Source organism: Cydia amplana, chromosome 27 (assembly GCF_948474715.1).
Source record: "Cydia amplana chromosome 27, ilCydAmpl1.1, whole genome shotgun sequence".
Classification (NCBI taxonomy): Eukaryota; Metazoa; Arthropoda; class Insecta; order Lepidoptera; family Tortricidae; genus Cydia; species Cydia amplana.
Genome location: NC_086095.1, coordinates 7,500,063 through 7,516,809, shown reverse-complemented (window position 1 = coordinate 7,516,809; position 16,747 = coordinate 7,500,063). Strand labels below are relative to the sequence as shown.

Below are 16,747 nucleotides of genomic sequence, written 5' to 3'. Positions count from 1 at the left end.
TATATTTCTCCTCAGTCTCCCATTGACCACGAACGCTGTAAAGAGTTCGAAACGTCAGAGGGGCTACCGCTAAAACCGAATTTCGCAAGCCCCGGTATTTCGCATTTCGCGGGCTACCCCTCAGGGTGTATATTAATATATCTATATTAAATTATATTCAATGTATATTAAATTTATTATACGCGATATAATCGGTTTGAATAATTTCATTCATGCATTTTAATGCTTATGGACTTATACATAAGCAGTTATTTTTCTGTAATATTTGGTTTTGATGTTTTTCATCATTACGTTAGCTCCAAGGGGTTCAAATGATGCGATGGTACGTATTTAGGTCACATACAAACATAATACCCCTTTAAAGCTTTCCGGTATTAATTATTTTCAGTGGTTGACATTTAATTCAAAACTCGTATCCATTACAAACCAAAATGAGTATTAAAAGCGTTTGTTAAAACGTAAATGAACTCTGCATGTAATTAACGTAATGATCAAACGAACCAGGAAATAATTAATAAATCCCCTAAGAACGCCATCTTGTTTGAAATGTCAATAATGTGTTGCTAGCGCAAAAAAATACTCCCACGCGGTAGGGTATAATCATAGAACTACAATGAGTAAGGAAGAGTTAACGCTCTTAAAGCTTACATATTTTACTATACATTATAAACTTTGTTACTAAAACACTATAAAACTATGATGGATTTATATAAAATTTAGCACCCTAAACGTTATTATAGTTTTTTATCACATAATCATTCTCTAAAAAAGTGAAATTGGGAGTAAAACTTATATTTATTTATTTTTATTTATTTAATACAGTGCAAGCTTACAGTACTACACCAATTCGCTTACACACTAGAAACATCTATACATTACAAAAAACAAAAGAAAAACATGCAAACAGATACAATGTCAAGAAAGATAAAACTTACAACTTATATGGCAGTACGATTAAAGTTCTGACCAAAAACAATGTAAAAAAAAAAACAATCAATTATTGACAATAGTGTTGCCAGCGCCAAACATATTCCCACAAGCGGCTAAAACAATAGTATGGAAAGCGTTCTGTGTTGTGTATTATAATGTTTATGTAACATTTCGTAATTGATGTATATCTTCACGCTGAGGTGGGTTTTTGGGCCGAATTGGTTATAAGTGGCTTTCTAACTCTTTGAGGCCCTAATGGGCCTAATGATTCAGGTTAATATTTTAATAAATGTATTCCTCTTTATTGCAGACCGCGGTCCATATTGGGTCTACCGCGAAAACCGAAATTCGCAAATGGCGGGGATCTTTCTCTTTTACTCCAATGAAGGCGTAATTAGAGTGACAGAGAAAGATGCCCGCAATTTGCGAACTTAATGGCGAACTTCGATTTTCGCTGTTATAGCCTGAATAAGAAAAGAACAAACTCAAATGTCGCAGATAATCATTAATATATGATTGTCTGGCGAAATTGCTTACAAGTAGGAACTCATAATATTATTTATTTAGGCATACAAGCATTTTTATTGCTATTTGTATGTAAAGAAAGTCTCTTATTGACGTTATACATGATTTTTTGATGTCTACACAATAACCTTTGTTATGTATATTACGATTATTCCAACCAATAAATAAGGTAAAAAGTAAAAACATCTTCCAGACACATTTTGGGTAAAAACTATTCACGGGTAAAAGTAATAGTCATATTTTCTTATCATAGGAGGAAAACGATCAGAGGTATGGCCTGGTGGTCAACAATTACCGTCGCCCATGGACACCTGCTACAACTGAGGGGTTGTAAGTGAGAGTTACCAGCCGTTAAGATGGGAGTACACTTTTTAACCGACTTCAAAAAAAGGAGGAGGCACCGAATTCAAATGTTTCAGTTGCTAGCGCATATAAAACGGGATAATATTTTATTTTATCCTTTTTGAGGTCGGTTTTACTTTTTTTTTATGAGTAATTTTATTTCTTGAAGGTTTGAAGGTCGTCCAGAAATACCGCGGGCGTATTAATAATATAAAACACGATATTTACCCACCTTTCTCTAATTACTATTATGTGAAAGAGACGGCCAATTCCCATATTTTACCTTCATTAGATCTAAACCGTTCAAAGTAAAACACATTCATTCCTCGAACCTATTGAAATGCGTCTTTTTAACTAAAAGAAAACACGTAATTCCGGGATTTTCGTATAAATTGCTCGGAACATATTTATTTTCTTTCATATCATAAAAGATACTCTTATAATAAGCCACCGTGTTTTCGTTCCAAATTCGAATATTCATGTTCGTTATATTTTCATGGCGGTTACTATGTGTTTTTGTTTGCAATAAAAGTTGTGCCAATTAATTCATTGCTGTGAGCGAATTTTACTGTTACAGGTTCCAAGGCTATAACCGCGAAAATCGACGTTCGCAATTTGCGGCCATTTTTCTCTTTCACTCTAATTGAGCGTTTTCCAAAAAAAGGGTGCATTTCATTCATGTCTTCAAAATATTGACTTCTTGGGCTCATTTTACTCAGAATCATTTGTATTTGTACATTCACGCCTCATACATAAAAAAAAGCGGCCAAGTGCGAGTCGGACTCGCCCATGAAGGGTTCCGTATTTAGGCGATTTAAGACGTATAAAAAAAAACTACTTACTAGATCTCGTTCAAACCAATTTTCAGTGGAAGTTTACATGGTACATCATATATTTTTTTTAGTTTTATCATTCTCTTATTTTAGAAGTTACAGGGGGGGGGACACACATTTTACCACTTTGGAAGTGTCTCTCGCGCAAACTATTCAGTTTAGAAAAAAATGATATTAGAAACCTCAATATCATTTTTGAAGACCTATCCATAGATACCCCACACGTATGGGTTTGATGAAAAAAAAATTTTTGAGTTTCAGTTCGAAGTATGGGGAACCCTAAAAATTTATTGTTTCTTTTCTATTTTTGTGTGAAAATCTTAATACGGTTCACAGAATACATCTACTTACCAAGTTTCAACAGTATAGTTCTTATAGTTTCGGAGAAAAGTGGCTGTGACATACGGACGGACAGACAGACGGACAGACGGACAGACGGACAGACGGACAGACAGACAGACAGACATGACGAATCTATAAGGGTTCCGTTTTTTGCCATTTGGCTACGGAACCCTAAAAATGTGTTCAAAGATTTGCTTTCCAGATCGTCACATTCTTGTATGATTTCTTTTTTATTTGTATGAACGTGACGCACTGGAAAAAAAAATCATACAAAATTTTGGGACACATTTTTTCATGTATGAGGCGTGAATGTACAAATTATTCTGAGTAAAATAAGCCCAAGTCAATATTTAGAAGACATGACTGAAATGTACACTTTTTTTGGAAAACGCTCAATTACGCCTTCATTGGAGTAAAACAGAAAAATCCCCGCAATTTGCGAAATTCGGTTTTCGCGGTAGCCCCTCAGCAGGCATAACAGCCGTAATCTTAAAATAAAAAAAATTAAAAACCTCCTACGTTATATGCCAAAAATGCCTACATCATTTTTGGAAAAGAACTGATATTCTTCACACTGCTGGATCGATTTCGATCAAACATACGTTAAGAACCACCGCAAGTAAATTCGTTGTCACGTAAAATAAACCGCATCGATATCGGTCCATCCATTGGAGAGCTATGATGCTATATACAGACTCAAAGGCCAAGCGCGCACCACGATTTTAATTTTTGCGACACGATTTTAAAATCGCGCTGACATATTTTCTTGTCGCATGTGCGCGCACTGGCATATAAACACATACGTTGCATTTCTGCGACAAAATAATCGCGCGACAAAAAATCGTGGTGCGCGCTTGGCCAAACATATAGCTGGTCAAGCAAATCTTGTCAGTAGAAAAAGGTGGCAAAATTGAAAAATCGCGGGTTAGCAACACTACGTTTGAATTGATTGAAAATCGCGTGTCATTTATATCTTATCTGTGGAACTGTTTTGATTGCATTTCACATTGCTGATTTTTGTTCGTTTCCTACGGATACCATACTTTAGTTTGCTTTACATTGCTACTGACATATCTGGCCTGACAGAAAAGTAGACCAAGAAAAGTCTACAAATATTTTGATAGCATACGCAGTGCAAGTGTTACTTATACGTCATAATTTCATAGAAGTTTGACGTTTAAAATAACACTTGCCCTGCGTGTGCTATCAAAATCGACTCTTGGTCTAACTCTAACACCCTTCTGCGTCGGGGGGCTAAAAATAAACCTTTGCATATTTAAAAACACTTTTATCTTTCAAAGTTTTCCAACAATTCTTTCATACTGCAAAAGCAACCGCACTCAAAGAGCAACGTTTGTATAAAAAGTAAAAAAAAAAGACCGCCATTTGTACGGCTGAATCTTATCTTTGCCACCTCGTGGAAAAGAAAAAACATTCGAAGAAATAGAGTGAACTGAGCGGGAAAATATGTTGTGGCGGCCAAGCGCGAGTCGGGTGTTCGCATGGGTTCAGTAGCAACCAAGCAAGGGCGCATCCAGAGGGTCTACTGCGAAAATCGGAATTTCGTTGACTTATACCTCTCTATCACTCTTGCATATCGAGCGATAGAAAGATAACGAAGTATCTATTTTCGATTTTCGCGGTAGGCCCCCAGCTTTATAATCAGGAGGGGGGGGGGGGGTCGTGATCAAATTCCTTCTAATTCTTTATCGCAAATAAAAAATAATTGTCATAGACCGGCCCAGGGCCAGGGGGATCCATGACCCTTTTACATTTAAATAATATCGTATTATAGTAATATTTTAGAATTACGTAAAATTAAGATATAATAGACAAAAACTATATGCACCTAAACTAAAACCATTTAAATCTCTCAATGTCATGTTACAGTATTCACTTCTCTTTCTAAATGAGTGTAACGAGTGGCTAATTTAATTAATTCAGTCATTGTAACACTCAACAATTTTAAAATGAATAATATTTCTAAGTTACTGAACCCGATTTCATAAAATAAAGACCAGGTAATTTTACCAACATTTTCGATTGATGAATATTCAATTTCGTCTAAAAGTACAATTCGGGAACCCCAAAAAAAACATCAGTCACTCTGCGTGGGAAATGGGAAAACATTTTCAAAAGACTAGCAACACGGAAGACCACTTCAAAGGAAACTCAACTTTATATTTATTACACAAAGTTCAAATCCGAACGTGAGGAAAAACTTTGAAGGGAGTTTCTCTAGGTTACTTGGTTTTTTTCTTTTGTTTCTTTCGCTGGATTCCCGGGCAAATTGACCGAAAGTCCAATTTGAAGGTGCGAATAAATGGAAAAATCATTACATTAGTTTACTCCGCTCGCTCGTGTAGCTATTTCCGTTTAAATTGGGGAATTTTGTAGAATATTGGAAAGATTTGTTTTAAATTGGAGTTGTACCTAATCGTAAAGTTTAAATGTTGGATTCGTTTAATTTGTAATGAAATGACCTTCCTTAATGTTTCAGCCATTATAAATTGGATAACCTGATCCTGATATTATATCATAAAAAAATTGTAATGTATGTAATTATCTAAGTTAATTATGCCGGGGTAGGTATATTTAGTTATTTATTTTAAGATTAGTTTTACTTATTTTTACATTTAGTTTTTAAGTTTTATAGGTTAATGTGTTTCTATGTTTTCTTTTAATAGTCAATTATTAATTATAATTTGTATGTACGAGTATATGGACTGTCTCTCTGAAATAAACGATTTTATTATAGTTGATCTGATTTCAATGACCCACCCTGTCGTACAGTCAGCAGCAATAGTTGCTAAGCGGGCGAGGTATTCAAAATTACCTGGACACGCTCTTATTCTCTTAACAATAAAGTCGCGTCACGATCATTTTGATTACCTCGCCCGCTAAGCAACTATTGCTGCTGACTGTACTATCGCACACACTGTTAATTAACTGTCTATCGATGGACCTTATGCTTTTTGTAATAAGGTCCACGGATGTACAGTTAAGTGTTACTTGTACATACATACATATATCTGGCAGTCAACCCTCGACGAGCGTTAGTCGACGTCTAACGTAGTTAGACTAGTTACATTAGTTAGTTAACTAAACTAGTTGTGGCCCCCTACTGGCTTAATTTAGTTAAAATAACCGAGTTCTGGTTAATCCTGTTCATTATGTTGTCGGGAATATCCTAAGTCCTGATGTCCTAATAAAAGGACAAAATCAAATCGAAGTTTGAACTTTATTAGAATGAAAAGAAGGTTCCAAGTTCAAAATTCTAAATGACCCTGAGGCTTAGGAGACAAATAACTTTAGTTGATCTATCTGTATTAGTTATGTAGTTACTGGTAGATGTGATGATCGGACTCAACGTGGCAAAAATTAGAATTGTATTATGGATAGGATTGTCAAAAAAAGCGTTGGTGAATTAAAATGCCTGAAAATCAGGCTTTAAAGAGTGACCCAGGATAGCATAACCATGGCAACTCGCTGCCATGCCATGGTTATATTACCCTGGGTCATCATCATCATCATCATTTATTCAGTAACAATATTAAATTGTGTTTGAAATCTTAAATCTAGGCACATGCATACAAAAAATATGTCATCACTGGACACACAAGAAAAAATTCACTCATAAACACATAGTTGTAGGCCGCCTGTACTGAAAGCGAGGACCTACAACTATAATAATGGAAGAAAAAAAAACCATTTAGAATATTTTCACAGCCATAATTTTCTGCGATAAATTGGAGTAAATAATAAACTTTTGTACGTACTAAAGACTCAAAATAAACTTTCCCTTTTACCGATCGATTTCCATTAAGGAAAGAGCTAATAACTTAAAAAGGCCGGAAGTTATTTGCGTGTCTCAAAACCGTTACATACCGACCAACGGTATACGACCAAATGGTAGAATGCAAATGGGGAATTGACCTTGAATGCGAAATTCAAAATGGCGACTTTGAAAAAGTGTTGCCAGAGTTCGATTTTCAAAACCCTTAAAACTTTATTTTTAATAAAGTACTTATTACAATTACAATTTATAAAATATCTGTTTTTATTTCAAGTTCGAGGATATTTGAACAAAATTAATCCCGCTTTTAAGTTAAATAACTTTACTCATTTTCATTTACATCTTTTATAAATGATGTCTTAATAGCAATATATTTTAAAGAGCTGAATTTACTTTCAGTAAATATAAATTTGGTTGTAAATATTTGTAGTAAAAATGTTTTTATTGCTATTTATTACAAAGTAGGTACTTAATGAAATTGAACACGAAATATTTGAGATTCTTTTTTCGACCAGTTTATAATACTATGTATCTACCAGGGATGTTGCGAACATCCGCATCCGCAACCGCGGAACATCCGCATTATTTTCAACATCCGCATCCGCATCCGCATAAAATCGATGCGGAGCTTATGCGGATGCGGATGTTGAACAAGTCGGTACAGGAACGTCTTAGCGGCGGCGTAAGTGCTAGGTAATTTCGTCATTACCTATAACGAAATCGCCTAGATCCAGAAAAGTCGGCGACGTTACTGTTTATTAAATATAACACACCTATATTCTTGCTCAAATACTTAACGTTTGGTTTTTTAATAAAAACCGGCCAAGGACGGACGGACGGACGGACAGCGGAGTCTTAGTAATAGGGTCCCGTTTTTACCCTTTGGGTACGGAATACGGAACCCTAAAAAAATACTAAAAATGTAACATTTGACGTTTTCTAAGTACCTAATCTTGACATCCGCATCCGCATCCGCATCCGCGGATGTGAGCCTTTAAAAATCCGCATCCGCATCCGCGGATGTCAAAAAAATCTGCATCCGCAACATCCCTGGTATCTACCTAAAGCAGCGAGTGCAGCGGTTTCAAAAAATAATTTTGTTTTCGTAATGAAATATAAAATAAGTACCTACAATAATCCTTAATAATTTCCAATGTCAGAGATATGAAATTATTGGTAGGCAGTAAAAAAATATTTATTACGGTAATATGACATGAAAATAAATATTGATAAAAGTTGGTTTAATACTTCCGAACTTTTCCGTGAAATGCTGTCATAAAGTCCAGTCTTAAAATGTCTTATCAGACGTCGCTTTTTATAGAAATAAAGACTTTTTTATAGTAATAACGCTTCAGCACCATTAATATCAACTGTCTAAAGTACCTTCGCTTGGGTTTGAGTTCATTATTTGGAAGAAATGTTGAGGAAAAAGGTAGAAGCAAAAGCTTTAAATAATGTATTAAGGTGCTAGGTTTTTGGATTTTACTGCTGAGGTATTTCTTTTTAAATTAGGTTTCTTTATACCTAACAAGGCAGTCTCCGAAATTCATAAAATCATTCGCAAATAAATATTCTGCTCACCTAATGGTAAGCGAACACCTTAGCATATAGACGCTTGCAACGAGCTCGTTGCTATGTTTATGTTTATGCAGTTTGTGACATGTATAAAACATGTTTTGAGGCCGTTTTTAGGGTTCCGTACCCAAAGGGTAAAAACGGGACCCTATTACTAAGACTCCGCTGTCCGTCCGTCCGTCCGTCCGTCCGTCTGTCACCAGGCTGTATCTCACGAACCGTGATAGCTAGACAGTTGAAATTTTCACAGATGATGTATTTCTGTTGCCGCTATACAACAAATACTAAAAACAGAATAAAATAAAGATTTAAGTGGGGCTCCCATACAACAAACGTGATTTTTGACCAAAGCTAAGCAACGTCGGGCGGGGTCTGTACTTGGATGGGTGACCGCTTTTTTGCTTGTTTTGCTCTATTTTTTGTTGATGGTGCGGAACCCTCCGTGCGCGAGTCCGACTCGCACTTGGCCGGTTTTTTAAAACCACATACCTACACGAATTATTGTTTATTATGTCTAAAAAGAAAGGCCACCGACTTTTTTTGCAAGGATTTAAACTATAAAAATATACTTACCTATTATTTATTCAAATATGTACAATACAAAAACTTATGTCTATTCCGGTTCTAAACAGCATATTATATTGCAATTTGAATCACAAACGTTTCCTACAATCCTTTTGTAACCTATTCAAAAGATAAGATGCTCATAAGATACTAACCCGTTTTCACACACATGAATTCATCAAGTTACATTTTTCTGGTTGCGCGACAACAAGAAGATTAAATTGTACGATTATCGTCACGGGGTTGCCATGTGTTCAGATCAGGGATGTTGCGGATGCAGATTTTTTGACATCCGCGGATGCGAATGCGGATTCGGATATTTAAAGGCTCACATCCGCGGATGCGGATGCGGATGTCAAGATTAGGTACTTAGAAAACGCCAAATATTATTTTTTTAGTATTTTTTATTAAAAAAAAAATTAAACGTTTATAGGTAGTATTTGAGCAAGAATATCTTAGGTGCGTTATATTTAAATATCTGGGTGACCGATAAAAACTCGAAAATGCGTATTTCCCAGAGATAAGACCTAGCTAGATCGATTTTTCGCCCCCGAAAACCCCCATATAGCATATTTCATCGAAATCGTTAGAGCCGTTTTTTGACCGAACCGAACAAACGTGATTTTTGACCGAAGTTAAGCAACGTCGGGCGGGGTCAGTACTTGGTTGGGTGACCGTTTTTTTTGCTTGTTTTGTTCTATTTTTGTTGATGGCCTCCGTGCGCGAGTCCGACTCGCACTTGGCCGGTTTTTTCAATTAGTATTAGCAAAGAAAATAGATAGTAACTACTGACCAAAGATCAAGAATCAATAAGGTCTCTGCTACTCTGCGCACGTGACACCCCTAAAGTTGCAGGCATCCTTAGGCTACGGTAACAGAAACAACATAGTGTAATAATAAAAACATAATTACGTACCGGTCACAGTCAAATTGGCTTGTTTAAATTTTACAGGAACATTAATTTACCGTTTTAACGTAATAAACTGCTTTCAACTGCGTTCAGTGGTTTTGCTTAATTACTAATTTCGTAATTTTGTCCCAAATTAATTGAGAGAGTATTCAATATTTAATTACTTTGTGAGAGTGCAATGGGTATTTTATGCCTTTAATTTCGTTTTAAAATGTGGTTTAATATCTCTGATATTTAATTTACAGTTCGATTGACCGCACTACAATAAAATGTGCCTACTTTTCGAATTGAAAATATTTATATCAGATTTACATCCATATTTTGTTAGTACTTTGCTCCTCGGGTAATTGTTCAATCCAAGTTTTTATATAGGTATTTATTTATTTAATCGTATGGCGTATATACATAAACATTCTCAAACAATATGTGTAAGTAGCTAAATAAAATAGTTATAATTATAAATCCACATTCAGGGTCCTGAGCCACGAGATTACGTCAGGTGTTAATTTATACAGATCTTCTGGGGGACCTGGGAAAGAGTGCAGACTGCAGAGGGCAGCGCTGTATAATATGCTCAACGGTTTGTCGCAGTCCACAGTCGCAGAGCGCAGAGTCTCGCCAGGTTGATAGGTATGAAAACTATATGTATTACAACCTCATTTACAACATGTAATGGTCTACCATCTCTCTTACGGTACCCAATCATGTGTTTGTACCAATTTTGTACTAAAATGACAGATTTTTTTGGACAAACTGTCATGGCCGGTTTTAATTGTTTTCATTTTTGTTTCGTTAAATTTGGATAAAATATGAAATCCAAATTTTCGACAGAAAAAAATTATGTAATTTTCCGTTACGAAAATACCATACGTTTTCATAAATAACTCAGTGGAAGATTTTTTTATGACATTATGGTGAAATAGCGCTTATTATGTAGCGTATAAGGAACTCAACCTATCCACCAAATTTTTCTATAATATCAACAACAAAATAAAAATCAACACATTTAAAACAAAAAGTTAAAAAAAAATTAATCTGGTAACCCTCAAGAGATATTTCCGCTCCTCAAATTATTCTCTGTAGACAAAGAGATTTACATTCCCCGCAATTGAAGAGAATTAATAAACATTTTCCCCGAAATTAAGAAACCAATGTTTACAGAATCGGAAGAAAATAACCTATATTTTTTTATGATTTTTTTTATTTGAAGAGCCATTACATTGACTGTGACATTAATATAAAAATTATTAAGCGTAAGATTATTAATAGAAAAAGACTCCGCAATAACAATAGGTTATACTCATAGTACTTGAGGAGCACAAAAAATACTTCCATATTTATTTCTGTGCCTACGAAGAAATCTGTTATTTTTGATTAGTTTTCTCATTACATCCATCTTGTTAAACATAAGGTCGTCTCATTCTCTTTCGGGAGCTCGTTAGCACGTGCACATTTCTCGCTTGTCCAGCCGCGTCTAAAGGAAACTTGTCCATCATGTCACAAGATAAGCCCTTCAATTTTGGAACTATAACCTATCTTGAGTTATAAATCATTGCGCAATAAAGCTAATTTTACGGTTTTAATGTTATTCAACTCACGTATTTTTAGTCACTCGCAGACATTTTCAAGCACTAACAATTTAACAGTGCATGAGTCTAGATGAGGATTCTACAATGAACAACAAAATATATAGGAGACTGAACGAAGCTAGATTATACGAACAACTTTAATTAAACTCACAAAAACTAACTTCCCTTTCTTCTTGATTAGTTAGTAAAAAATACAAAGGATTTTGGTGGAATTTAGTTTTGTTAATTTTCCACGATTTACATCAACATTTATTCAGCAAATAAGCCACAACTGGCACTTTTACACGTCAACATGGAATTACAAGCATCTAAAATCAAGCATATAAAAACACATTTAAAATCTATTACGAGTATATTAATTAAATAATTAATTTTTCTATTGACCTGTATTGCATTTTTATTTTAATTTGACGATCATTATGAGATATCCATGCTTACTGTATTGACATTGTTTTTTCATTTTATATTATTTGACATTGTTTTTGTTAATTAATTGATTGTAATGGTTTTTTAAATTGTGTATTGCTTGAAATTTGTATAATTATAATCAATTGTTATTTTCCTACTTGACGATCATAATATAAATTCGTATAGATTAGTGTAAAATAATTTATATTGTAATTTCATATTATGAAATAAATAAATCTAAATCTATTACATTATTACTGTATTGAGTACTGACGAGGGTACTTATTTATTGTTATTTATGTGTTCTCAAATTAAACTTGACTTTACCCCCAGGTTGACGTTTCACTAAAACAATACAATCCTAAAAACATGACATACCTATCTCTACCTACTTACCCACTAGCATACATCCATATAGGTAATTAAGTTACTGCTAAAATCTAAAATCATAAATAAGATAGATGCTAAAATCATAGACACCTCCATTCAGTTTTGTAGTCATAAATATGTCGAGTGCATCATGTCGTGTGTGCACAAAACAATGAGACAATGACATTGTGAGTCGAGTTTACGTGTATACACAAAGGAATCACGAAAATAACAAGCATTATGCGTAGGTAGTAGGTATTTCCTTCACAAAAGAATTTCTACGCTTTATTTCAGTTTTGAGATCACAGACGATGACATCAAGGATAAGGGATACGTGGCTACAACTACTAAAATAATTCTTAGCAGATATGTAAATTTAAAAAAACTTTAAAAACCGAAAATCATTCCCTCTACCACCAACCATTCACACTTTTGAAAAAGTGTTTACACATAAAAGCAAAGTAGCTACTTAAATATATTTATAAAGTGAAACTAAACAATACGCTAACTAACTAAAACTATTTGTCATTTTGTAGTTAAGTATGAAAAGAAAAAACAAAACGTAAAAAATGTTGCCAGGCAAAATTATAATTTTCCCCGAAATTGTGGCTACGAACGTTAAATACTTATTCCAACAACGTTTCAAAAATGTTGCGAGACTAAACAATGCTAATTAGCTAATTACGTATTTCTGCATTTGAATTAAGTTTAATTCTGTATCTTATTACGTAAAAGCGTTTTGAATTAATGTTTAAAACCGGTCCAACTTGTTCTATTTGAATCATACTGGAATAAGGATATCGATCCACTGCCCACGTTTTATAGGGCTACCATTATTTCAGGCGATTGGTAAGCCATTTTATTAATTGTACAGACAAAAAAATCATAGCCATTTAGTACTTTGTCACAGTGACAAGGTCTCTAGCGACTTTCATACTAATTGTCACTGTGACAAGGCACAAAATGAGTCGGAAATTAAATTTTAACTGTACACTACCCTTTTTTTTATAAATAAAAGAGCTCTTCCTATCCGCATAGCAGAAAAATGTGTCCCAAAATTTCCATACATTTTTTGGTCCTTCAGTCCTTCTATTTCGCTACCGTCATATAAAGTATATGAAAAATAGTAACGGGATGGTAATAAAAATCTTGGGACACTGTTTCTCCTATTACGATTGAAAGAGCTTGTCATTCTAAATAATATCAAATTGAAAAATAAGTATAATATCCGACTTTAAATATAGCCCAGCTGAGTTTTGGAACTAAAACTAGTTTAAACATAACATCAGCTTTGCAGCCAAGTCTAAACGAGGTTATATGCTCTTTGGCCAAGCGTACAACCAGTCCGTAGCTAACCATAAGTTCCCCAACCGCCTCAGTAACGGCATAGTGCCTTTAAAAGTAACTTTCCCTTCGCAAGATTCAAGACTCAATGAGTCACTGATGCAATGTAGCCTCGACGTTGAATGCCTTCAGTCCGAATCGTGTCGATAAGCTGTACAATGAATGTGTCTATCTATCTCAATAAGCGGCCGTTTCATTTGAATATCGTAATCACCTATATCGATATCGATTCAATAGCGAATTGAAAAAAAAAACCGTTTCGTTATAACTTTCGTTCTTTATTTTCGCTTTTGTGTCTCAATTCATGGGAATATTCACACCGCATGCATTTTTTATGAGAGTTCGTTTACCCACACTTTATATTTGAGAGAAAAACTTGGAAACCGCCGATTCTGTTCTCCGTAACCATAAATAATGGGTTAAAACGAAACCACAGCTTTTTCTGTGTTTTTCAAACTTAAAATAGAAGCGTGGCAACAAAAATAGTTTGACAAAGACTAATATTCGAGAACTACTTTCATTATATCAATATATCAAAATGACTAAGCCCCTAAACTAGTTTCCTTTCTTTTTTTTTTTCAAACGTGGCTGTATCTTAGACGCGGTCATAGTCAACTTGTTTTTTTTTTCACAGGTCAGATCCCAAAACGCAACAATAGATGCGGTCAGCTAAAAAAAAGCAGGTAGATGAGTGTACGTGTTTTTATCAACCTGTCGAGGAAACCAATCCAAATCAAGATAAAACAAGATAATGGTTATTCACAAAATGAAACATCGTACGCAATATTTTTTAATGTGTCTATATACTACGGAGTCCTCGTACCGTGATATGAGCCGTGTGCTTGTTTGCTACACAAAAAACTGACGCTCAGTAAGACGCGTTCAAGATTTAAAATTACTCGACTAAGTTTCTGAACTTTTATTTTGTTTTACACTTAAAAGTTTTTTAAATAAATTACCTGTGATAATGGTAAATCCAACACACACTATAAAACACTGGTAGGCCACACCTAGCACTTTCAAATAATAACCGGTTTCGTAAAGTTCCGCGGCGGAGCGACGTGGCTCCGCGATGGACGCTGAGAACAAACTGAGGGAAAAGTTGCCGGGTGTTGCTAGCGGAGAAATTCGGATTGGGGGGATTTTTTGTGGGATTTGGGGGAATTATTGTTATAATTTACAGTCACCGGAGCGAACAATATTCCTACTGCAACACGTAAATGGGGGGTTATGATGTAGTTTTCTATTTATTTTATGAAAACTGTTTTTACGTTACACATTTTACAGTAAGACCCACTTGCACTATTTCACTAACCCGGAGTTAACCGGTTAAACCTGGAGTTACCATGGTTACCAGTACAATTGGCACTTGGTTAACGGTTTAATCGCTTAACCCCGGGTTTGTGGGATGGTGCAAGTGCGCCTAATGTTGGTCGTCTAAGTCAAACTGCGAGCCTTCACTAGCAGAAAAATATAAATGGATTATCGCAAACTAAAATCACTAACCTAAAAAATATCTATATATAGCATAAGTTCCAGCGGAAAATAAACTGTAATAATAACAAATGAAATCTGGGCTCTGAAGGCTGGGGCTGGGAGGTTCGGAAATTGCGGGCATTTTTCTCTGTCACTCTAATTACGCCTTCATTGGAGTAAAAGAGAAAGATCCCCGTAATTTTTACGGTAGCCCCTCTGAAACCCTTTAATCCACAAAACGTAAAATATTTCCTAACAATTTAAATTTCTTTTTTGTTTGCTCATTTCGATCTATTAACAGTATTAACAGTAATTACAATTTGAAAACCAATTATTTCTTTATTGAACAACAACATATATTATGTATAAAATAACCTAAATAAAACTACCTACAAAACTCAAACTGCTACTTAAAAAAGGAAAACTTAAAATCTATATCTAAAGAGGGCCCCTATTTGTAAACCTATATTACAAGGAAATAATAAATAATTAAATAAAACTAAACAAAAACTAAGGATCTAAACAAAAAATAACCAATGAATAAATTCCCCTAATTCGCCCCATTTTCCCCACGCTGGCAACCCGCCGCCCACGACTTTCGAGTCCGTTCGGCCGTCTCCGGCGCCTCTCGTGCATTCTCGGAACCAGACAGAAATAATCGTGACACTAAACAATGTCGTATGTAACCAGCATTCGCTGTGTACTTACGCCTTTTTGACAATTACAGGATTTAGTAACTTAAAGAATGTCGTAACTAAGTGTTATTTGCTTTAGACTTACGACGTTTTGTAACGATTTAGAATTAAGCACGATGCAACGGAGACAAAAGTGGAGCGTCTTAACTGTTTTCTAGTTTGATACTACGGTAAGATTATTGGAAGGTATTAATTTTGAGTGACTAATTTATTTATAGGAATTGTAAATTTACTCAGAGTTATTTAATAACAGTTGCATTTAAATATACTTATTAAAAACGGGTCACTCACGTATTGTAAATCGAAGAACGCTCAACGTGTTTCACTCCGTACCGAGGAGTATCGTCAGGAGTTTGCGTTGGCCTGTAATACGTGAGTGTCCAGTTTTTAATATATTTTACGTCACCCTAGGCCCGTAAGTGGGATATTCATCCCGCTACGCGAGGCCTCACTCTCGAAATCTCACTTCCTGGCCAAGGCAAGACGTAAAATTTTAGTTAGACAAACCACGGACGGTAATTCGTTTCGTAAAGCCCCAGATCGTATATTTATCGCCCTCACCTTCGGTTCGGGCCACAAACACCTGCGGTCTGGAGCATTTACGAATTCACCTCCCTAGGTATGTATGTAACTTACCTAATGTCCTACTATAACTATAGCGACCCGCCCCGGCTTCGCACGGATTAACAAATTATACCAACACAAACCTTCCTCGAGAAACCGAAACAAGAAGGTGAAAACCGCATGAAAATCCGTTCAGTAGTTTTTGAGTTTATCGCGAACATAGGTACAAACACAAACAGACAGACACGGCGGGGGACTTTGTTTTATAAGGTGTAGTGATAGGTATGGAAGTTTTCTTATTAAAACAGTTGTATTAATTAAAATTGGCGTAAGGAAACGCTAATTGTTAGTTTTCGAGAAAGCCTGATCGTTGTATCGATATCGATACAGGAACCATTATTTATTGGGGTATAACGGTGTGATAAATGTATACTCCAATCAATAAGAGACTCGAAGTTGAACTGAATGCCTCAGACAAAAGTGGA

General features: G+C 35.1%; 1 protein-coding gene across 4 annotated transcripts in view; it reads right to left on the bottom strand.

Moving 5' to 3' along the window:
• Positions 1-14,634, bottom strand: part of LOC134660564 (fasciclin-3) — a 219,973-nt gene extending 205,339 nt beyond the window's left edge. For 3 of the 4 annotated variants that reach the window (XM_063516337.1, XM_063516336.1, XM_063516338.1), the window contains exon 1: positions 14,487-14,634. The gene's annotated coding sequence lies outside the window, so the exon portion shown is untranslated. The remainder of the gene's footprint in view (positions 1-14,486) is intronic. The other variant, XM_063516340.1, reaches the window with a different exon arrangement.
• Positions 14,635-16,747: the final 2,113 nt, after the last annotated feature.